General features: G+C 44.3%; 1 long non-coding RNA gene across 2 annotated transcripts in view; it reads right to left on the bottom strand.

The window, feature by feature from the left end:
• The window catches only part of LOC137528446 (uncharacterized), a 404,949-nt gene extending 394,645 nt beyond the window's left edge, over positions 1–10,304 (bottom strand). For both annotated transcript variants that reach the window (XR_011023397.1, XR_011023398.1), the window contains exons 1-2: positions 10,226–10,304; positions 9,939–10,020 (exon numbers count right to left, since the gene is read on the bottom strand). This is a non-coding gene — a long non-coding RNA (uncharacterized lncRNA). The remainder of the gene's footprint in view (positions 1–9,938; positions 10,021–10,225) is intronic.
• Positions 10,305–23,232: the final 12,928 nt, after the last annotated feature.

Raw genomic sequence — 23,232 nt, 5'->3', positions numbered from 1 at the left:
CCAGCTGGTCCCGGCACACTTTCGGATCTGACTAAGGGTCTGCGTGCTACCACAAAGTGATTGCAACGACAGGCAACCAGCAACTGACTAAGCAGCAGAATATATAGTTGCTGGACTCTGCTGCCCCACCCGAACCATTCAGCCAATCATGAGTCCTACAGGAGTCAGCTGACCTTCCTGATCAGCTGACACTTCCCCTGCTGGTATAAAGGTCCAGCATTCAGGCCCGCGCGTGCATAGCTCTCCATCTGTCTAGGTGCACTAACAGACCCAGCCACACCAAGCACATGCTGCTGCATGCAAACAGCCGCTTTGCTGTCAGGACATGCGGCGGCTTTCCCGCATTCCACCACACAGCCAGACGCATGCAAACCGCGTCGTAGGACGCGGAGTCAGCCGCCTAGCTCTTGGCACACGCGGCGGCTTTTCCGCGTTTCCTCACAGACTGATACCAAAAATATACTAAGGCCTTGTTTCCATATGTCCACTTTTCAGTAATATGTATCAATCTCTAACATTGATGTGCTGATAAAAAGCCGACAGAAGAGGATAGAAGTGCACAAATGGAAACAAGGCCTAACAAACTCTCTTTGCTGCAAGGCATGAAATCGCATTGAAGTGGCTTAGCCCTAATATACCTACCAAAGCGGAATGGATTAAGAGAGTGGATAGGGGTCTACCATATAAAAAATGGTATTATTAAGGGCATGTCTGGCCCGAAACATGTCAGCTGTGCTTTTTTACTGTTATGAGGACATGTCCTGAATAAAGAGTGAGCATTGAGAAAAGACATCGTTGCGGACCTTCCTTACTACTTTGCACATTGACTGGATTACGCAGCCAAGGGTCCAGCACTGTCTCTGGCAGCTTACAGTGCGGCGGTGAACCTTCCTTCATTACATTGAAACTCTCTTTGCTGCAAGGCAGGAAATCGCATTGAAGTGGCTTAGCCCTAATATACCTACCAAAGCGGAATGGATTAAGATAGTGGATAGGGGTCTACCATATAAAAAATGGTATATACTCATAGGAATGAACCTACCAAGTTTCACAAAGTATGGGACAAGTGGGGAGAATGGTAAATTTGGGATTAGACTAAAATGTACCTTGACATTGGGTTGAATAACTTGATGAAATTGGCAGGGTACCATAGAGGTATGCATGACAGGTCCGGGTCTAAGTGGCGATGCAACATCTGACCTCTTGCCTTATCTTTTGTTGGTGGAGCTCTTAGATCTTAGTGGCATTACAGCTTCTGGTTCCGTCATGAATTGTGATGTTTTTATTGTTTTGTATGTCCACAAGATTTAAATTTTCATGGTCGCATAATAGGACATTGTTGAAGTGCTTAAGGTATTTAACACTTTGTAAAAAAGAACCATTGACAAGAGTGTATCAACAATTACTATATGTACAGAAAAGTTAGTACTATTTTTTGTTGTGCTTCAATAAAAATCTTTTTTTGTTAAAAAAAACAAAAGTTTGCTTTCCTAAAACAGAAAGAATTTGCGATAATTCGGGTTGGAGTGAGCTAGACATGTCTCCTAGTGCAACACTGCTGAATATATGCAAATTAACCATTGTACCCTAAGAAGCTAAACACACCTCCAGAACCGCTGGAATGCAATGATGTGTCAGCTTGTTAATTTGTACAGAGCCAGAATAATCCAACATGCATACAGACTGTTTCAGATTGTTTGATCCTCATCAGTGCATGGCATGGATTAATTTGGCTCTATGGAGTAGGGCTTGTAAATCCGCTCCGCTCAATTTCATCGGAGGCAGCTACAAGATGATTTAGCAGATCCCAGATCTGCAACCCAGGTTAAATTTCTCCCCCTTCCAAGTGAATACTTTCTCTCCAGCTAAGAGACACAGAGCCACAACACTCAAGTCTATGGAACAGCATCTCTGTCTAGCTAAGAGGCACAGAAACCACACAACACTCAAATTGGTGGAAATGCATCTCATAAAGTTTATATTGCATGTGATATATGTGATACAGGTACAGATATTGATGAATTCCAGAAAGCAACATGTACAGTGCACTCCAACCATATAAACACATAATGCTTAGTAAACAATGCCCACAATGTATACAGTAATACATAACATTAATGTAGCTTCCCAATATATCCTAAAATACAGCACATAATACGCAGTCCCATTATATCTTACCCATGGTTTCCACCTAACAGCCTCACCAGCACATGGTCAAAGACAATATACCCCTTGACTCCACCCCCTCACCATACATCACTACCCTTGAGAAAGCTTAGTGTCATTGGCTGAAAGAATGCTTTTCAGCAGATTTAAACTTTATCTCCGCCTGTTAAAAAAGACGGAGTATATGAAAGTCTTAGACTACAATAAAACTATGTGATCTGTAAAATTGTCAGTGCATCTTGGCTTATGAAATTGGTATTATCACTTGCAGAGCTGGGACAAGGTCCTCCAGCACCCAAGGCTGACACACCAAAGTGCGCCCCTCCATCCCCCCCCCACACCAGCCATCACACACCGATTGGTATTAGAATAAGAGGCAGCCCAGGGCCCCCCCCCCCCCCAACACATTAATCTCTAGTTATCTGGCTTGCGGTCACTGCCATGTATCCCCTTTTGTTATTTCTCTCTGCTTCAAACACAATAGCTGAATGAGTTGTGCGCCCTGAGACTGGAGCCTCTCTCGCCTCTGCCGGGCCCTGATCACTTGGCAAACAATTACTCATGTATATTAGTCATGTTCACAAGACACAGAACATTTATATTGCACTTTTCTCCTGGAGGACTCAAAGCGCCACATCTGCAGCCACTAGGACACAATCTATAGGCAGTAGCAGTGTTAGGGAGTCTTGCCCAAGGTCTCCTACTAAATAGGTGCTGGCTTACTAAGCAGGAAGAGCTGAGATTCAAACCTTGGTCTGCTGTATCATAGGCTTTAGCCAGTACACTATCCAGCCACAAGAGGTATAAGTCAGACAGTTACCATGCCAAAATATCACAGTGCTTATCGTTGCAGTAGCCAAGGGCAAGTCTCAGTGATGATGACTCTGTCCCATATATGCTACACGCTGTATTAGGAATATTGTGCATGTGATCCTTGCCATAACAATGGCCATATTTTCGTGTTTCGTAATGTGTACAGTTGCAACGGCCATCGTAGCATTCACATGAAGAATTTAATTCTTACCTAATTGAACATGCCTATGCCTCTAGAGAAACCAATCCATATGCCAGCAAGGAGTTTGGTTATAAAAAGCTGGATTGATTTCCCTGCAAAGTGAGAATTCCTAAATTATTTCAAATCATGATGTAAAGATTTCCTATTCCCTACAAGTTATGCCTGCCATTTTAAACCAGAAATATAGCTGCACTACTCAAGCATTTTAATAGGTCACCTACAGATCAGCAGCTGGTCAGACGCTGATCTATAATACCACTTACAGAGACATTATGTGGCACTACAAGGAGATGGAAAGCATGGCTTCTGACATTTAACAGCTGCTTTATTGAGTGAAATAGTACAATTTACTCTAAAGTGCAGATCAAACAGTTATACGCGTGTTCAAGTTTCCGTCCTTGTAAATTTCCTCAGAATAGCACTTTAATATGCACATTATAGAAAAAAAAATATAGATTATAATTTGTCTTAAAACAGAAGGTATTTGTGAATAATGCAGCTTATAATGAACAACTGTGGTTTCCCATGATACATCACTCACAAATATGCCCCTAAAAGCCAGGCACACATCCTGAGCCGCTGGTGTATAGTGAGCCTACAAATTGAGCTGAAACATTTTACAGAGCCACATTAACCAAACATACATATAGCTTGTTTTGGGCTTTCTGGTCCTCATCAGTGCTAGGCATGGATTGATATGGCTCTACGAGATAAGGCTTAGATCAAAACTACAGAATATCTAGATAGCTTATGTTGATCCAGAACCATTAGGAAAGTATAAGGGGCTAAACAAGACCAAAAAACCCCTTTACTTAGTGGTTCTGTGTCACCATGAGCTATCTGGGTATTCTGTAGACCAACAATAAGCACTGTTTTAGAAGGAATTACAATGTCTCATTTGACTTAAATGCATTAGAAAGTTGATAAAGTTGTCAGACTTTCACACAAAAAAAAAAATCCTTACAACAGCTGACTTTATAGGGAATTTGAAGGAGCTTGGCTGCTACACAGACCCTACTTGTTTTCTCCAATTATTTGCCTGATGAAGCAGGATTGTGACCTGCGAAACGCTTTGCATTTTGGAGCACCCAATAAAGGTTACCCTGAATTTAAGTAACATTTTCAGTCCGCTTTTCTACAAGGGAGGTTTGGTTTGGGTGTTAAAACACCCTCTAGAAAAATACACAGGAGACGAGAAGGATGGAGCCCAATGGTGTAGTATGTCAACATAAGTAGGTAAATGTAGAAGTAAAAAATTACCGTACTCACAAAGGTAGGTTGCAGAGGGGCAACCGACCACAGGAAGCAAGTGGAGACAATGAACCCAACTCCACTCGGTGGGGGAGGGGGGGGGGGCTCCCCGGGGACCTGGATGTGGTCGCACTCCTTTGGAAAAGTCTGCCAGGGTAGGACCATGGATACTCTGTCTCCACCCCTCAGACGGGTGGCATGTGGGGGTATTAGATGCACTATTTAGGTAAAAGAGGCGCCCTGGTATATAATAAAAGCATTTAAAATAGTGCCGTAGCTAAGAAGTTATGGGCCCCGGTGCAAGGTTTACATTGGGCCCCCCCAAGCACTATATACCTGACAATTGATACGGCACACCAAAACCTGCCAAGGTTCAAGGAGGGGATGTGGAACAGATTGCTACTAATAAAAGCACCTATAGACGTGATAATTACCAGCATAGGACCAATAAAGAGCTAATTCTATGGTTGAGGGTGGGCCCCATGGGGCCCCTCTGGCCCAAGGGCCCCGATGCGGTTGCTACATCTGCAACCCCTATTGCTACGCCACTGGTTTAAAAACTGTTTAAAAAACGAAAAGGTAATGGAGGTAGCTTACCTCAATGATGACAAAATCTTTGTAACAGCAAAAGATTTTATTAGTGAGAGCACAGGCAACGCGTTTCATGGGTACAAGCCCGCTTCCTCAGGCCAATAGCAGTGCAGCTTAGGGAGCCTCCCTAAGCTGAATATATCATTTAGTTTGGCACTGCTATTGGCCTGAGGAAGCGGGCTTGTACCCGTGAAACGCGTTGCCTGTGCTCTTACTAATAAAATCTTTTTGTCATCATTGAGGTAAGCTACCTCATTACCTTTTCAGTTTTAAACTGCTTTTAAATGCTTTTATTATATACCAGGGTGCCTCTTTTACCTAAATAGTGTTTCTACAAGGGAGGTAAGTCCACCATCCCCCCCCCCCCCCCCGTATATGGAGGCTGACATATTTATTTCATTTTTGAACAATACCAGGTACCTGGCAGTCCTTCTGATCTATTTATCTGCAGTAGTGTCTAAAACACATCAGAAACGAGCATGCAGCTAATCTTGTCAGAACTGTGTCATGGTCAGTGTCAGCACGCAGAGAGAATCTGATTATTGGCGATCTGCAGTATCACCAAGAATGCAGATGTATACCCGATTATTGATGATCTGCAGTATCACCGATAATCCGATATATAGCTACCCTCTGGGCACCAGCAAAAGAACACAATAAATACAGTAATAAATCAAAAAGTGTGGAAATGTCCACCACACGGCAATTCCTCAGAGGTGTGGTTACCTCTGAATGGGAACCCCGTGAGTGAGATCCTCTATCCAGGCAATGTAAGGAATCTCGACCTCTAGCAGTAATCGTCTGCTTGGGGCAAGCGTCTCGGAGAGGCAAGCCTCAGAGATAACCCTCCAGTGGGAGACTTTCCACTGAAGGGAGAAAGGTCAGACAGGCAAGGGTTTGTTATAATTTAAGTAGGCCTCAGTTATTTGGACTGAGTTAGTCAAAAAGGCTTGGAGTGCAGATCGGCCCTTTAAGGGGATTTTCTCTGAGAGAGAAAATCTGCAGTTCTGTCAGCAGAACTAGAACATACCAAGAAGCTGTTCTAGTACAAGGCCGCAGGTCTCCCTGACCTGCGCATGTACCGCCACTAGAACAATAAACATCAGCCATGTTATGTAAATATCCACATTCCTGCATATAGGTCAGAAGCCTCATTGATTATTAATCAAGTAGGTGTGTATGATGACACCACTAGTGGGTCCACCAATAGTCTGATCTAGGGGGTGGCGAAGATGATGTCATATTTAACTCTTTCCTAGTCAGTATGAAAGGCTGAGGGAGCTATGGGAGCTCATTCTGCTCTTTACTTTCGCAATAGCTCGCAAGGCTGACTGGGACCTCTAAGTATGTGCTTCCTTTCTGTAATCTGATATAATGTATGCTGTACATAGGTAGTCTAGATGTAACATAGAGTAGATACAAGAAAACCTGGGTACCTTCAGCAGGAAGGTACTCACGCAGCTGTAACGCAACATGGAAGTCTGCTTTGCCAGGAGATGATAAACTGTATCTATCTGTATTTCTGTTAATGTTACTTGAATAAATAACGTAAACATTGAAGAAGCCTGAGGAAGTCTATCTCCTACTTGCTGTGTGGAGAGTCAAGTGATCTCACAGTCTGTGAGACGTAACTGTAAGAAGTTACTGGTGTCGAAGCAAGGTGATATAGAAGCAGGTTCTAACAGGGTTCAGCAACAGAGATGACGGTAGCAGTACAGGAACGTAAGGCAGAAGAATAAACGGTAATCAGGCAGAGGTCGGCAACAAGATCAGATAGGCAAAGGTACAATATCAGCAAGAGTTAGAGTAGTCAGGGATAGCAAGAGTCAAAACACAGATCAATATACACAATATTCCTAAGCTAAGGTGTGAAATCCTTAGTATCAACACCAGGGAACTGCACTAAGGTCTGAGCGCTAACAGAGTGTGCACTTACGACAGCAGACAAAGAGCAACTGACAGGGAGCTCTTTTTATGCTGGGGAACGCAGCAGCGCCCCCCATCCGCCCCACCAATCGCTGGCCCTGCTGGAGTCAGCTGACCAGCCTGGTCAGCTGACTCCTCTTTGGGAACGATACAGTTCCTGTCTCCTCGCGCACGTGCGCCAAGCGCCGGGTGAGTGCCGGCGAAGGAGACCCTACGAGCAGCAACTGCGCGGCGAAGTCCGCCGAGCATACGGACTCCGCCGACCGCACAGCCCCGCTCGGCGGCACGCCGGCGGTAGGAGTCTGGGAAGCGGAGCACACTGCCTCCTGCCTGTTGGAAGCGGGTCCGCTATCCCTCACAAACTGTCAATATTGTCAGAAACATCTGATCTGCTGCATGCTTGTTCAGGGTCTAGAGCTAAAGGTATTAAAAGGCAGGGGATCAGCAGGATAGCCAGGCACCTGGTATTGCTTAAAAGAAAATACATAAGGCAGCTCCATATCTCTCTCGCTTCAGGTTCCCTTTAATGCATTAGAAATGTGACAAAAAAAAAAAGTTGTCAGACTTTCACAAAATTTATGGTGACAACATCTGCAGATTTTGCTCATCTTTTTTTGACTAAAATAGTACAGTATAGAAACATGGCAAATTTAAATAACTTATATGTGATATCATACTATACTCCTATACTGGGAAAATTAAAGGTACGTAGTCAGTAATTGCCTATTTATTTTCCAGTGAAGAAATACATCAATGTATCTGAACAGGGTACATTACAGGAGGTGATTATGAATTTATATAAGAGATTTGGGTGCATACCAAGCATACCAAGATCCCAAGTCAACGATAACACTCCTCTTAATTAAATAATCAAACTTTAACAGGAAGCACATACTGATTACAGTAGCTAGCGTAAAAGGGAGTTATCAAGGTCCTCTCCAAACGAGCTAAGAACCTGTGAGAACACTGATTGCAACTTAAAATGCCAAATGAGATCTGTTAATAGCAGTGACACAGAACATTCTAGATATGCACTGAACAGCGCATTCTGCTCAACTTGAAGATAATACAGAGCTAGATTTGAATAATATAAGCCTATTCATGTGTAAACTCTAGTTTTCTGTAGACAGGTAGGACAGGTAGGACCTACTGGACAACACTGAGTTTTAGAAAGTTCATACACAGGTCCCTCAGAAATACTGCAGGTTAAACATCTTGGCCATACATAATGTGCCATGTCATACAACAGCAAACTCATCTGTGATGATAATCAATACGATTACAATTATTAATATTATGATTTTGGGTCTACATAACACCAGCAGCTTCTCTTGCACTGTACAATAGAGGAGACAGAGTACATACAGTTAAAAACCAATGATGGGAATCATGTGATACAAGTAATGCACAAACTACCAGAAAAAAATGAAAAGGTTAGTAAATGGATTGTACATAGAGTAAAATATGTACACATATTGCACAGCATTACCCACTTGACAGCCGCAGTGTTAAATCCCCATAAAGACCAGGCTCTTTTTGGCTGCACTGGGCTGTGCAGGCTTTTCAGCCTCCTGCACAGCCCAGCTAAGGAGCCCAGCGATCGGACTCACCTCCTATTTTTGGCCCTAAGGGGACATGCCGCCGGAGGTGTCCGATCGCTGCTGCCACTTTTTTTTTTCTTAGCCTCATAGAGGCTCTCTCCCCCTCCGTCCCCCTCCTTCTCCTTCTTCCCTCGCCTGTAGAAATCAACAGGACGGCGATCCGTCCTGTTCTCCGCCACTCGTAGGCATCAGCCAATCAGGGGCTGGGGATTGCCGATCTCGTACAGCACTGCTGGAGACCGGATCGCTGTACGGATGTAAACAAAAGGGATTTTTTTTCCCATTTCGTTTACAAGCAGCCTGCTAGCCACAATCGGTGGCTAGCAGGATAATCACGGAGTTCCGCGAACTGGCAGGGAACGATCGCGCATGCGCGCGGCCGTTCCCTGGGAAACTGTAGCTCCAAGACTTAACGCCAATTGGCGTTAGGCGGTCCTGGGGCTGCCGCCGCAGCCACGCCCTTTGGCGTGAGCTGGTCTTGACGTAGTTAAAGAAAACAAAGCACACACACAAAGTGAAGGAGAGGGGTGCGCAGGCTCGCTGCGGTTATGGTAATACGTGGCAGGTATGCGCTCATGTGCGTCTTGGGTACACGGCAGGCGCGATGTAGGGAGAGGGGACACTTGAGAAGAATTGGGGTTTACTGGTTTTTGAGAAACAAAGCTTTAACTCAGCACAGGATATTGGGGTGTTAGAGAGGCTATTATAAACAATCTTCTTAGTGCGCAGCAATGAAGAATGCATAAGAAACCAACAGTAATCAGCCTCTAGGCTAATGGCTCTCTTGGCTAAAACTTTACCAAAAATACCACAACAGCTTTATTTACAATTCACATTACAGACACAGGATGTAGTAAAAACATTGCTATTAAAACACTGCACACCCTGTGGTTATAGCTGGTAATGAATCTTCACTAATAGACATACACATAATAGACTGTTGTTGCTAAATAAACATTCCAACATGGGGTAACATCAATATCCTGAATTATTGTGTCCTCCATTCACTTCTCCTGATCCCAACTCCACTATCTACGAAAAACCTAACCTGCCCCTTCTCCAGTGTCTAAAGCAAACTAATTCCTTTCTGATCTCTGCTCCCCATCTTCCACATCTCTAACCTTAACCTAAAATGTGAGTTTAACCCTTTCCCACAGATTTCTAACCTATATTTAACCTTTCACTTGATTGTATCCCTAAATTAACCCTTAAAATATGGACTTCCTCTAGTCCTGATTTATTAACCATAATCTAAGCCATACTGTCTTCTAACTCCAACTGATAAACATAGCTTTACTTAACTTCATTTTAAACTGCTTTCAAACTTAACACCAACCCTGACATTTTATTAACAGCTATGATCACAGAAAAACTCAGTTTGTACTTACATTGGATTGTGGCCATCATGCATAAGAAGGTCCTAAAGCAAAAGTAAGAGTCTCAGGCATTTTTAAATCCAGTGTGTTGCACCTATAAAGAGAGAATACCTTTAAAAAGCTGTATAAAAAATAAGGAAAAATAGCAAGAAGGATATTTAAATAAATACGGTGTGCAATACATGTTCCCAGCTTCAAAGCAATTATAACGAACATCGGATTAAAGAGGAACTGTAACCAAGGATTGAACTTCATCCCAATCAGTAGCTGATACCCCCTTTTCCATTCGAAATCTTCACCTTTTCTCCAATAGATCATCAGGGAGGTCTGTATGGCTAATATTGTGGTAATGCCCCTCCTACAGTGTGATGCTAGGTCCTGACAGTTTGCTGTCTGTGAGCCTTGTTGCATTGTGGGAAATAAAATAACAGCTGTTCCCAACTGCCAAGCAACCAGTATCACCCTCTGTGCAATATATGCTGTATACATATACATATACATATACACACACACACACACACACACACACACACCTTTAGCCTATCGCATTGTTAGGGGTTGTGGTTATAGATAATTGCAGTTGGTGCCATCTTTTTTTTCATGTCTGCCAGTAGTAAAGATGATTTAAGTCCAGGATGATTGTGGATCAAACAATATGAACAAATTACATGGCGAATAATCGTTTCTTGGCCTCTCCTATTTTTTAACTTCTTACTTTGCAATGCATTGATTCTTTCACAAGATGAGTAGAAGCTCTTGGTGAAGTGTGTTAAATAACTATGCATCACAAGAATGAATATATGTACGATATATTCCTTGTGTATTGAATAGTATAGATCACTAATGCTAGTGTGGCTTGAGCACCTGTATCATGGTTTGGGCAATGGGCATATGGTTAAATTAATAATTTTTAACCGAAGTTAGAGAACAGTAGTGTAGCAAAAGGGGATGCAGATGTTGTGACTACAGCAAAGCTCCTGGGCCAGAGGGGCCCACTTAGGGTTCTCTTTCAGCTGCTCCATTAGTTCTTCATTGGTTCTGTAGTGTTATGTATTACCCTATATGTGCTTAGAATATTGGTAGTCAAACTGTTTCCCAACCCTGTGCTCAAGCAAGAAAATATGCAGAATAATTTTTGACATTACTTTGTCACCTACTTTTTTGTACTTGTTTTCAACTGCAGAGTGCAAAAGTTATTTTAAACAGAAGATGAAACATTGTCTCATATGAGAAAATTTGGGAGAAATTGTGAATTGGATGGAGCCCATAGTCCACCAAAATGTGCTATTTTATAGAGTGCAAAAACCTTTTGTACACCACTAATGTACTTCTTAGAAGGTTCGTAACTCCTACCTGCGTCCTCTCTTTCACCATTTTAATCAATTTATTTCCACAGGAATCCTACAAATCCTCCTCATAGCAAGGCAACAAAATGCCCACAAAAGAGGCTGGGTGGTGTTGGCTTTATATACTATAGCTGGGGATGTATGCTGTATACATTATTACTAACTAGAGTAGGTTTTGGAGGATGACCAGAAACTGGCACTGAACTACATAAAAGCAATACCAGTTTTTCTACATGTCCAAAAATTAAGTGTCATCCAGGCAGTGTTGTGCCTAGAACCTGTAAAGACCAAAATTCAGACTTGCTCATCAAATAAAACTTTTTTTTTTAGTAATACCGTCTAACTTCAGTAGCATATCATTACACATACTTAAAATTAAGATTCCTTTAGAAAAGCTTACTTTACATTTTCATATGGTCGCTCAATCTAATTTGACATATTATGTCAAGAAAATGATGAGCACAGGAATTCAGCAATTTGAGGGAGATGACCTTGTCACTACAGTCCTGCCTGAAACACCATTTACAAAGTTATTTTCTGACTTAGCTGAATCAGTATGGCAGATGTCAAATTTGGTATTTTAGGAGCCCAGTGTAGTCTGAATCATACAAGAGGAACCTGCTGGGGGATATTTAGAAAAATAAACAAAACAAAAAAAAACAATCTTGTGGAAAGTTAGCTTAACCTCCCTGGCGGTAAGCCCGAGCTGAGCTCGGGCTATGCCGCGCAGGGGGAGATCTCAGCCCCTGGTGGGGCGATTTTCATTCCGTAAATTGCTGTGCGCGCAGCCAGCACTTTGCTAGCCGCGCGCACAGCTTGATCGCCGCCGCTCTGCGGCGATCGGCCGCACGCAGCGGCTGAAGAGGCCCCCCCGCCAGAGCCCTGCGCTGCCCGGATCAATGAGTTCCGGGCAGCGCTATGGGCTGGATCGGGTGTGCCTGACGTCAGGACGTCGGCTGACGTCCATGACGTCATCCCGATCGTCGCCATGGCGACAGGAGAAGCCAAACAGGGGAACGCGTTATATACGCGTTCCCCTGTTTGCTATAGATGCCGGTGACGATCGGACTAGAGGGCCACATGCGCCCTCTAGTGGTGTTTCATGTAGCTACCACTCTGGTAGCTTTACATGAAACATTAAAAAAAAAAATAAAAAAAAATTGGAATTCTGCAATTTTTGCAGAAAAAATTAACCGCCAAGGAGGTTAAAGGAATTATCAGGCAAAAAAAAAATGAGTTTCACTTACCTGGGGCTTCTAACAGTCCAGCCCCATGCAGCCATCCTGTGCCCTCCTAGTCACTCACTGCTGCTCCATTCCTCCGCTGCCAGCTAGTTTTGTTTTTGCCGACCTCGGGGTCGGCAGGCCACATTGCTTACATTTGTTGGCATTCCCACTGGTGCAGGAACATTAACGCATACATTTTTTTGCATTAACGATGCAACGCTAACAAATTTTCACATTGCAACGCTAAAATTTGTTAGCGTTGCACCACTAACGAGGAAAAATGTATGCGTTAATGTTCCTGCACCAGCGGTAATGCTAAAAAATGTAAGCAATGCGGCCTGCCGACCCTGAGGTCGGCAAAAATGAAACTAGCTAGCAGTGGGGGACTGGAGCAGCATTGACTGACTACGAGGGCACAGGATGGCTGCATGGGGCTGATAAAAGCTCCAGGTAAGTGAAACAAATTTTTTTGTTTTTTTGCCTGACAATTCCTTTACGGAAAAAATGTTTTCTTATTTTTACACTATGGGCTCGATTCACAAAGCGGTGCTAACCCAGTTAGCATGCCTAAAAGACTTTAGGCATGATAACCATTGCACCACGCTGGTGAAAAGCCAGTTTAGGCATGATAAGTTTAGGCATGATAAGTTTAGGTGTGATAAGTTTAGGTGTGATAAGTTTAGGCGTGATAAGTTTAGACAAGTTTAGATAGCGTGCAAAGTCCCGCACGCAAAGCAACGCCATTAAACTCTATGCAAAGTGCACCAGACTTTGCTAGCGCAAAACTTTTGAGCAGCTGTGCACTGCGGTGCTAATGCAGTTGGTGCTTAAACTTTTCATGCCTAAACTTATCACACCCAAACTTATCATGCCTAAACTTATCACACCCAAACTTATCATGCCTAAACTTATCACACCTAACCTTATCATGCCTAAACTGAGTTTAGGCGTGATAAAGGGCTTTTCACCAGGGTGCTAACTGTTAGCACCGCTTTGTGAATCAGGCCCTATGTGTTCATGGATGCTTGCATCGATGGTGTTCATCTTATTCCAGCTCTATAACGGAGCCTTAGTTGTAGGAAAGGCATCCCTCCTGACAGCTTTTACCTTTGTTCACTGATCAGTGCTTATACATACTTCATGACACCACTGCAATGATCCTTAATACTTCAAAAATATCTATCAGCTGCAGCTGCCCCACTTCCTACTTGAGTAGCATTAAGCTTCCGTGAAAGCGCAACTGAACACAGAACTACCTCTCTGCTCTAAAATATACGCAGCAGCATTATAATCTTTAAAAAAAAAACATTTCTATGTTACAGCTAATACAAATCCTACAAAAAATATGCAGTGTTTCTACTTTTTGCTTTCATGGAAGCAGACAAATGGGAAGTACACAGTATATATACAGGGAGTGCGTGATTAGGATATTTAGGAAAGAGTAAAATTAGACGCGGGGTTGAAGGGTGTATGGCCTAAGATAGAGCATATGCTTGTCGGAAAAAGTGGGTTTTGAGGGAGCATTTAAGGATTTCAAAGGTGGGAGAGTGGCGGATGTGCTGTGGAAGGGCATTCCAGAGGAGGGGTGAGGCAAGTGACAAGTCTTGTACACGTGAATGTGAGGAGGTAATTGTAGAAGAGGATAAAAGAAGCTCGGGTGCAGATCTGAGATTGCGGTTGGGTTGGTATCTGGAAACTAGTGAGAAGATGTACGGGGGAGAGAGATTGTGGACAAAAAGAAGATTAGATATATTACAGAGACAGTGCAACTAGAAAAGGCTGCAGTAATCCAGACCACATTAGAACAGGTATAAGAACTTATAGGATAGAAGAAAAAAGGCTGAAAATGTTGTTACAGAGTCTCTTTAATAATTGAGCTTATAGAAAGAGATGATTATAGAAAGGATCTAATGATTACATCTTAGCTTAAATCATTTATGTTAAATATCTCTTTTGGAAACTTAAAAGCTGAAAATGAATAATTGTCTCTAGAAAAATATAGCTTATTACCCCTCTCTCTAGGAGTTCTCTGCTTCTTCAATAGAATCGAAGTGAAGAAAGGTAGCTTCTCTGAAGCGCTTAAGTCAGTGTGTGTCACAGTAGATTTTTGGGCTTTTATTGTTCCATGGCCAGAGTCCCTATTTTTTCACACCTACATCCATCAACCATCTATCGTGCATCATCTGGTGTTCACCTTACCACTATTAGGGGATATTTGGAGTGAAGTTGATATCTCTTGGAATGTTTTAATAATGTTAATTGGCCTTATTTCCAGCCGCAATCTTGTACTTAGCGGATCACAAAGTATGAACAAAATATTTTGACATGGTGGTTTGAAAGCAGAGGTACAAACTAACCAGCAAGCTCATGGTGACCCAGAACTCATTGGAGTGTGTTAGGGCTACAATGGTCCTAAAAGCCCCCCTACTAAAATGCTATGGAAAACAAAAGTTTGCTTTCTTAAAGGGGCATTATGGCGAAAAATTGTACAATTTGAAATATGTGCAAAACATGAACAAATAAGAAGTATGTTTTTTCCAGAGTAAAATGAGCCATAATTTACTTTTCTCCTATGTTGCCATCACTTACAATAGGTAGTAGAAATCTGACAGAAGCGACAGGTTTTGGACTAGTCCATCTCTTCATAGGGGATTCTCAGGGATTTATTTATTTTCAAAAGCACTTAGTGAATGGCAGTTGCTCTGTCCAACCGCCAAAAAAAACTGTAGCGAGCAGGGAAGCTGGCCAGCATTATTGTTTAAATCCTTTTTAGGGAATATCTTTATAAAGAATACAAGCCTTGATGAGAATGCCCTATGAAGAGATGGACTAGTCCAAAACCTGTCACTTCTGTCAGATTTCTAATACCTACTGTAAGTGACAGCAACATAGGAGAAAAGTAATTTATGGCTCATTTTACTCTGGAAAAAAACGTACTTCTTATTTGTATGTGTTTGCACATATTTTAAATTTTACAATTTTTCGCCATAGTGCCCCTTTAAAACAGAAAGAATTTGCAATAATTCAAGTTGGAGTGAGCTCCGAGAGGTCTCCCAGTGCATCACTGCTGAATATATGCAAATTAACCATTGTTGCCCTTAGAAGCTAAACTACGGTGACCAGACGTCCCGCTTTTCCCTGAACGCGTCCCGCCTTCGGGGTCCACTGTCCCAGGATGCCTTGTGTCCCGGGAAACGTCCCACTTTAAGCAGTGGGACGTCCCGGCTTTGAGACTCTGGCCCTCGTAATTGCAACTGGCAGCGGCGTCTATTAGACAACGCGCCAGTTCGCAGCCCGCAGCCCCGCTCCAGCCTGCATAGTGTTCGGCAGGCGAGCAGGGCTACGGGAAGATGGCGTCTGAAGCCCTGTACTGGAGACTATTTGTGTATTTGTGTCATCTTCCCGTAGCCCGGCTATTCCATCAGCACGGGAGACTGCAGGAGGAAGATCTTGGAGGAGCTGCGTGCCAGAGGAGAGGAGACTTCTGTCAGGTGAGTAAATTTTTTTTTTGCAGGTGTTATGCTGCCCACATTGCGTTTATTTACTGCTAAAATGTTGCCCACATTGCGTTTATTTTCTGGTGAAAAGTTGCCCACATTGTGATTATATTCTGGTGAAATGTTGCCCACATTGCGTTTATTTTCTGGTGAAATGTGGCCCACTGCGTTTATTTTCTGGTGAAATGCTGCCCACATTGCATTTATTTTTCTGGTGAAATGTTGCCCACATTGCGTTTATTTACTGCTAAAATGTTGCCCACATTGCGTTTATTTACTGCTAAAATGTTGCCCACACTGCGTTTATTTTCTGGTGAAATGTTGCCCACATTGCGTTTATTTTCTGGTGAAATGTGGCCCACATTGCGTTTATTTTCTGGTGAAATGTGGCCCACATTGCGTTTATTTACTGCTAAAATGTTGCCCACCTTGCGTTTATTTTCTGTTGAAATGTTGCACACATTGCGTTTATTTACTGCTAAAATGTTGCCCACATTGCGTTTATTTACTGCTAAAATGTTGCCCACATTGTGTTTATTTACTGCTAAAATGTTGCCCACATTGCGTTTATTTTCTGGTGAAATGTTGCCCACATTGCGTTTATTTACTGCTAAAATGTTGCCCACATTGCGTTTATTTATTGCTTCAATGTTGCCCACATTGCGTTTATCTTCTGATGTCTGGGGAAACTGTTGCTGCATTATTTAACTGTCATAGTTGGCTATATTTGCTGCTTTGGGGTTATGGTATACTAATAAATAGCATCACACAGTTTCTGCACACCCATGATGCGAATCCTCGTTTTACCACATCATGGCAGAAACACTGCTTTCTTATGCCTCGCTGTTACATCATTACGTTAGATCCGCCCATACAATGTCATGGCCATGCCCATTTTTCGGCCCGGGGCATATGCCCTCAATTTTTGCAGCGGCGTACTTTGTGCAATGCAAAACGCCCCCCCCCCCTCCCCCCCCCCCCAGCCTTTTTTGGGCACGGTGACTGAAGTTTATAAGTGCTAACAACAGGATTTCTGCATGAAAATCGGACTTTCTGCACCAATTAGAGCCTTAAGAATAACCAACCAATCCTACGTTAGCAACCAGCTCCCTAGCTACCTATCAGCAGCTATCCCACCCATTTTGTATATAAGAGAGGTGTGCAGTCACGAAGCTTGTGGGTTTCAGTCTGCTGTTGGAGAGAGAGGAGAGGCAGACCCATAGTAGTTGTTTTAACATAAAACAAAAGTATTTTTAACCACTTGAGGACTGCAGTGTTAAACCCCCCCTGTAAAGACCAGGCTAATTATTGCTAAATTGGCCACTGCAGCTTTAAGGCCAAGCTGCAGGGCCGCACAACACAGCACACGAGTGATTTACCCCCCCCCCCCCCCGTTTTCCCCCCACCAACAGAGCTTTCTGTTGTGGGGTCTGATCACTCCACAGTTTATTCTTTTTTTATAAAGATATTTTTTTTTCATAAATTTTGCCTTTTTTTTTATTTATTTTCCCCTGCTCCCTCCCTCCCCCCACCAGCCAATCAGGTTGATCAGCTGTCATAGGCTTCAGCCTATGACAGCCGATCGCTCCCCAGCCTCAGGAGGGGACAGCAGTGTCACACGGCTGTCCCCAGTGCAGCGCTGCTGCTGATCGCAGCGCTGTACATGTAAATAGACGGCGATCACGCCATCTAACAGTCTCCAGAGTGGCGATTGCCGCTCGGAGACTGAAGGCGGGGCGGAGCTCTGCCTCCTGAGCAGGAGATGCGCCCATTGGCGTGAGGCGGTCCTAAAGTAGTTAAAGACTGTATATAAACCAAAAGTCTTTTTAAGGACTCTGTGAGAGAGAGTTAGAGTGTGAGCTATATTAGTAGTAGTAAGCTAGGTGTATTTGTAAGAGAGTGACAGTAGATTGTTAGTTTGAGTGATAGATTGTAGTGTAGTGTGCTAGTAGTTGCTGCAGAGCCAGCCAGGCCGCAGGCTTAGTGTTTGACAGAGTGAGAATGAGTTAGGCGATTGATTAGTGATTGATTTGTTGAGTGAGTGTAGTGCAAGTTTTTTTTTTGTTTTCTAATTTTTTTTTTGTTTTCTTAATTTTGTTTTTTTTATTTATTATCTTTATTTTTACCCCTTTATTTTCTGATCTGTTCTGTCGCTCATACCCCTTCCCCAATAAAGTTTGTGGCCCCAAAATAATGGAGCGAGAGCAGCAGCAATTTCCTGCCACTTCTAAAAGGAAATGGCGTAATGGTGGTGTTGGTGGATCACGTCAAGTACGTTGAGAGTGGCAGCGGCAGCAGGAAGCGTTCCCCCCTGGTCAGAGACGTCTTCCCTTTGTTCGCAGGACACAGGCAAATTTTGACAGAGCAGGAGGCGAGGAAAGTTGTGGAAAGCAGAGGGAAAGTCAGGAAAGCAATAAGCAGATATCAAACAATGCCTAGTCTGGGTGTGCGGTCCGTGGTCTCTACGCCCTGGAACTAGTCTGATGTATAACAGAATGATAACACAAGTTCCCTAGTCTGGGTGTGAGGTCCGTGGTCTCTACACCCTGGAACTAGTCTGATGTATAACAGAATGATAACACAAGTTCCCTTGTCTGGGTGTGAGGTCCGTGGTCTCTACACCCTGGAACTAGTCTGATGTATAACAGAATGATAACACAAGTTCGCTAGTCTGGGTGTGAGGTCCGTGGTCTCTACACCCTGGAACTAGTCTGATGTATAACAGAATGATAACACAGGTTCCCTAGTCTGCGTGTGAGGTCCGTGGTCTCTACTCCCTGGAACTGGTCTAAGGAATAACACAGATGATACACAGTATTCCTAGTCTGGGGTGTGAGGTCCGTGGTCTCTACACCCTGGAACTGGTCTAAAGAATAACACAGATGATACACAGTAAACTGGCTAAAGGTAGCCATACACTGGTCGATTTGCCATCAGATTCGACCAACAGACAGATCCCTATCTGATCGAATCTGATCAGAGAGGAATCGTATGGCTACCTTTACTACCAACAGATTGTGAACCGATTTCAGCCTGAAACCGATCCCAATCTGTTGTGGTGGTGCTGCCGCCGCTCCCCCCGCCCGCATACATTACCTGCTCCGCTGGTGCGACTGCCCCCGGTCACCGCTCTTCTTCTCCGTCTCCGCTCTGGTCTGCTCTGGTCTCCGGCATGCGTCCCTTTTTCCTGTCTGGGGGAAGTTTAAACAGTAGAGCGCCCTCTACTGTTTAAACTTCCTGCCGGGACAGGAAGAAGGGAAGCATGCCGGAGACCAGACCAGAGCGGAGACGGAGAAGAGCGGAGACCCGGGAGTCGCGCCGGCGGAGCAGGTAATGTATGCGGCTCTATTGCGTCGGTCGTCGGGCACTCGAACGCCGCTAGCGATGCACTCTTTACCCGCGGGCGATCGACGGTTATTTTCCGCACGGCGCGATCGACGGGATCGGACGGAATGGATCGAAATTCGGCGTGTAGCGTGAACGATTGGCAGCAGATTCGATCCCAGTGATCGAATCTGCTGTCGAAACGGGCGCAAATCGGGCCAGTGTATGGCCACCTTAAGTGTGAAGATGATTCTCAAGAGATTTCATGCTGAAATCGACTGGGAATCAGCCTGCGGTGTATGGGCAGCTGACAGTTCTCTCTCTAATGAGATTTCATCAGAGAGAGATTTGTCACTTGGTCAAACCTGCCCATCATCTCTAGCTGTAAGGCCACCTTTACATTTGCATTAGTGCAGGTTGAGCAACTGCAGCTTGGAAGTGTAATTGTTCAGAGATTTTACAGAGTAATTTCGAAATTTAGTTTACATTTTGTGTTTCAAGCTTTTATTATACTCAAAATGTATACTAGACCCTTGCATGACATTTTGGTAAGTTACAGGAAAAATGGTTATGAAAATTAATTGGATCACTTTCTGCACAGAAATCCAGCAGAAACTGAACGCCAGGGAGGTTAATGGTATTGCGGTAAAATACCTCTCATCCATAAGTAGTAACGAGTGCAGTCTCCCCTGCACATGTTGTCTGCATCCTAGCCGGTTTGCACCGCTTCGCGTCCCATACTATTGGCCATCCTAAGTGTACATCTGCTGTAATTGGCTGTGCTCATCTTTGGGCGTCATTTGCCTCTCCTGCTGCGTCTTTCACATTACAGTTGCTCCAGTTGGTCGCAGATGCACATTCTCGGAGAACTGTGGAGATGAGTGCAGCCAATTACAGCAGATGCGCACTTGACGGCCAATAGGATGGGACGCAGGGCGCTGCAAACTGGCTAGGATGCAGATGCTACGTGCAAGGGAGACTGCACTCGTTACTACTTATGGATGTGACGTCTTTTACCGCAACACCATTAATCCTAAGGTGACCCGATCGCAGGCAGTTCTCTCAGGATAAGCCGGATCGGACGCCACGTGCAGGGGGGACCGGGCTCGTTAGTTTCTTTTCATGTGAAAACCATGGATTATAAAGCTCAGTTGGCCAGATCACAGACAGCTCTCGCTGGAATCTTAAGAGCATACAGCAGCGGCCGATAGAGCTGGGAATGCTGAATGCAGTCACCCTATACATCTATCACCCAGGGACGGATCTAGGGGGGAGCGAGTATCTTGCCCCAGGCGCAGTTTGTTGAATTCTCCGTCCCTGCTATCACCATGGAGGAGCTCATTATCAGTGGCAGCTGTATGTGGGGTATGCTTGTTCTTGTGGTACTCCTATTTGATAATATGGAATAGAAAGTGGTATGCTTGGATGTTACAGGGCAGTGTTACAATAGTGATTTTGCATGCGACTTTCTGCTGCCTTGAAACTACACCTATCAGGCCCAGTAGTAAGTGTGGCAGATGCAGCAGGGGTTAGTGTAGTACTACACTGCCCCACTGCTGCTCCACAATTGATAGACAGCTTGGGTAAGAAGTAGTGTTGGGCGAACAGTGTTCGCCACTGTTCGGGTTCTGCAGAACATCACCCTGTTCGGGTGATGTTCGGGTTCGGCCGAACACCTGATGGTGTTCGGCCAAACTGTTCGGCCATATGGCCGAACTAAGAGCGCATGGTCGAACGTTACCCGAACGTTCGGCTAGTGCTGTGATTGGCCGAACGGGTCACGTGTAGTGTTGGGCGAACATCTAGATGTTCGGGTTCGGGCCGAACATGGCCGAACTCCGAACATAATGGAAGTCAATGGGGACCCGAACTTTCGTGCTTTGTAAAGCCTCCTTACATGCTACATACCCCAAATTTACAGGGTATGTGCACCTTGGGAGTGGGTACAAGAGGAAAAAAAAATTAGCAAAAAGAGCTTATAGTTTTTGAGAAAATCGATTTTAAAATTTCAAAGGGAAAACTGTCTTTTAAATGCGGGAAATGTCTGTTTTCTTTGCACAGGTAACATGCTTTTTGTCGGCATGCAGTCATAAATGTAATACATATAAGAGGTTCCAGGAAAAGGGACCGGTAACGCTAACCCAGCAGCAGCACACGTGATGGAACAAGAGGAGGGTGGCGCAGGAGGAGAAGGCCACGCTTTGAGACACAACAACCCAGGCCTTGCATGAGGACAAGAAGCGTGCGGATAGCAATTTGCATTTTGTCGCCATGCAGTCATAAATGTAATACAGATGAGAGGTTCAATAAACAGGGACCGGAAACGCTAACCCATCACAGATGTTCATTGTTCATGTTACTTGGTTGGGGTCCGGGAGTGTTGCGTAGTCGTTTCCAATCCAGGATTGATTCATTTTAATTTGAGTCAGACGGTCTGCATTTTCTGTGGAGAGGCGGATACGCCGCCGATCTGTGACGATGCCTCCGGCAGCACTGAAACAGCGTTCCGACATAACGCTGGCTGCCGGGCAAGCCAGCACCTCTATTGCGTACATTGCCAGTTTGTGCCAGGTGTCTAGCTTCGATACCCAATAGTTGAAGGGTGCAGATGGATTGTTCAACACAGCTACGCCATCTGACATGTAGTCCTTGACCATCTTCTCCAGGCGATCGGTGTTGGAGGTGGATCTGCACGCTTGCTGTTCTGTGTGCTGCTGCATGGGTGTCAGAAAATTTTCCCACTCCAAGGACACTGCCGATACCATTCCCTTTTGGGCACTAGCTGCGGCTTGTGTTGTTTGCTGCCCTCCTGGTCGTCCTGGGTTTGCGGAAGTCTGTCTGTCGGCGTACAACTGGCTAGAGGAGGGGGAGGATGTCAATCTCCTCTCTAAAGTCTCCACAAGGGCCTGCTGGTATTCTTCCATTTTGACCTGTCTGGCTCTTTCTTCAAGCAGTTTTGGAACATTGTGTTTGTACCGTGGATCCAGAAGGGTATAAACCCAGTAATTGGTGTTGTCCAGAATGCGCACAATGCGTGGGTCGCGTTCAATGCAGTCCTAGGCCGAAGAGGTCATAGCCTAGGGTCACAAAACCTGTTTATTGGGCAATTTCAATGGTGGCGAGTCTGACGTACATAAATCGCAGCAATGGCCGTTAGCAACGTCTGAATCTCACGAAATGTCTCATGCAGGTAGAAGACATATTGTTAGACTTGGATTCCAAAGATGGGGTCCCTACATCTCTGCAAACCAGAGTTACAGGGGTCCAAAATTGGTAAAATCCCCCATAGGATTTCATTGGCTCCCTATTTCACTTTCCAAAATCTCACATCTTTTCAAAGGGCAATGGCTCAGCAGTACCAAATTTTCTAGCATTGTAGGGACCCTTAGGGGGAACATGACTGGTGAGTTTCGGGCCCCTAGGCCAAAGAGGTCATAGCCTAGGGTCACAAAAACCTGTTTATTGGGGCTATTTCAATGGTAGTGATGGTGACGTACATAAATCGCAGCAATGGCCGTTAGCAAAGTCTGAATCTCACGAAATGTCTCATGCAGGTAGAAGACATATTGTTAGACTTGGATTCCAAAGATGGGGTCCCTACATCTCTGCAAACCCGAGTTACAGGGGTCCAAAATTGGTAAAATCCCCCATAGGATTTCATTGGCTCCCTATTTCACTTTCCAAAATCTCACATCTTTTCAAAGGGCAATGGCTCAGCAGTACCAAATTTTCTAGCATTGTAGGGACCCTTAAGGGGAACATGACTGGTGAGTTTCGGGCCCCTAGGCCGAAGAGGTCATAGCCTAGGGTCACAAAAACCTGTTTATTGGGGCTATTTCAATGGTAGTGATGGTGACGTACATAAATCGCAGCAATGGCCGTTAGCAAAGTCTGAATCTCACGAAATGTCTCA

This window comes from Hyperolius riggenbachi, chromosome 8 (assembly GCF_040937935.1).
Source record: "Hyperolius riggenbachi isolate aHypRig1 chromosome 8, aHypRig1.pri, whole genome shotgun sequence".
Lineage (NCBI taxonomy): Eukaryota > Metazoa > Chordata > Amphibia > Anura > Hyperoliidae > Hyperolius > Hyperolius riggenbachi.
Note: the sequence above shows the minus strand (reverse complement) of the source record. Positions and strands in the feature narration are given on the sequence as shown.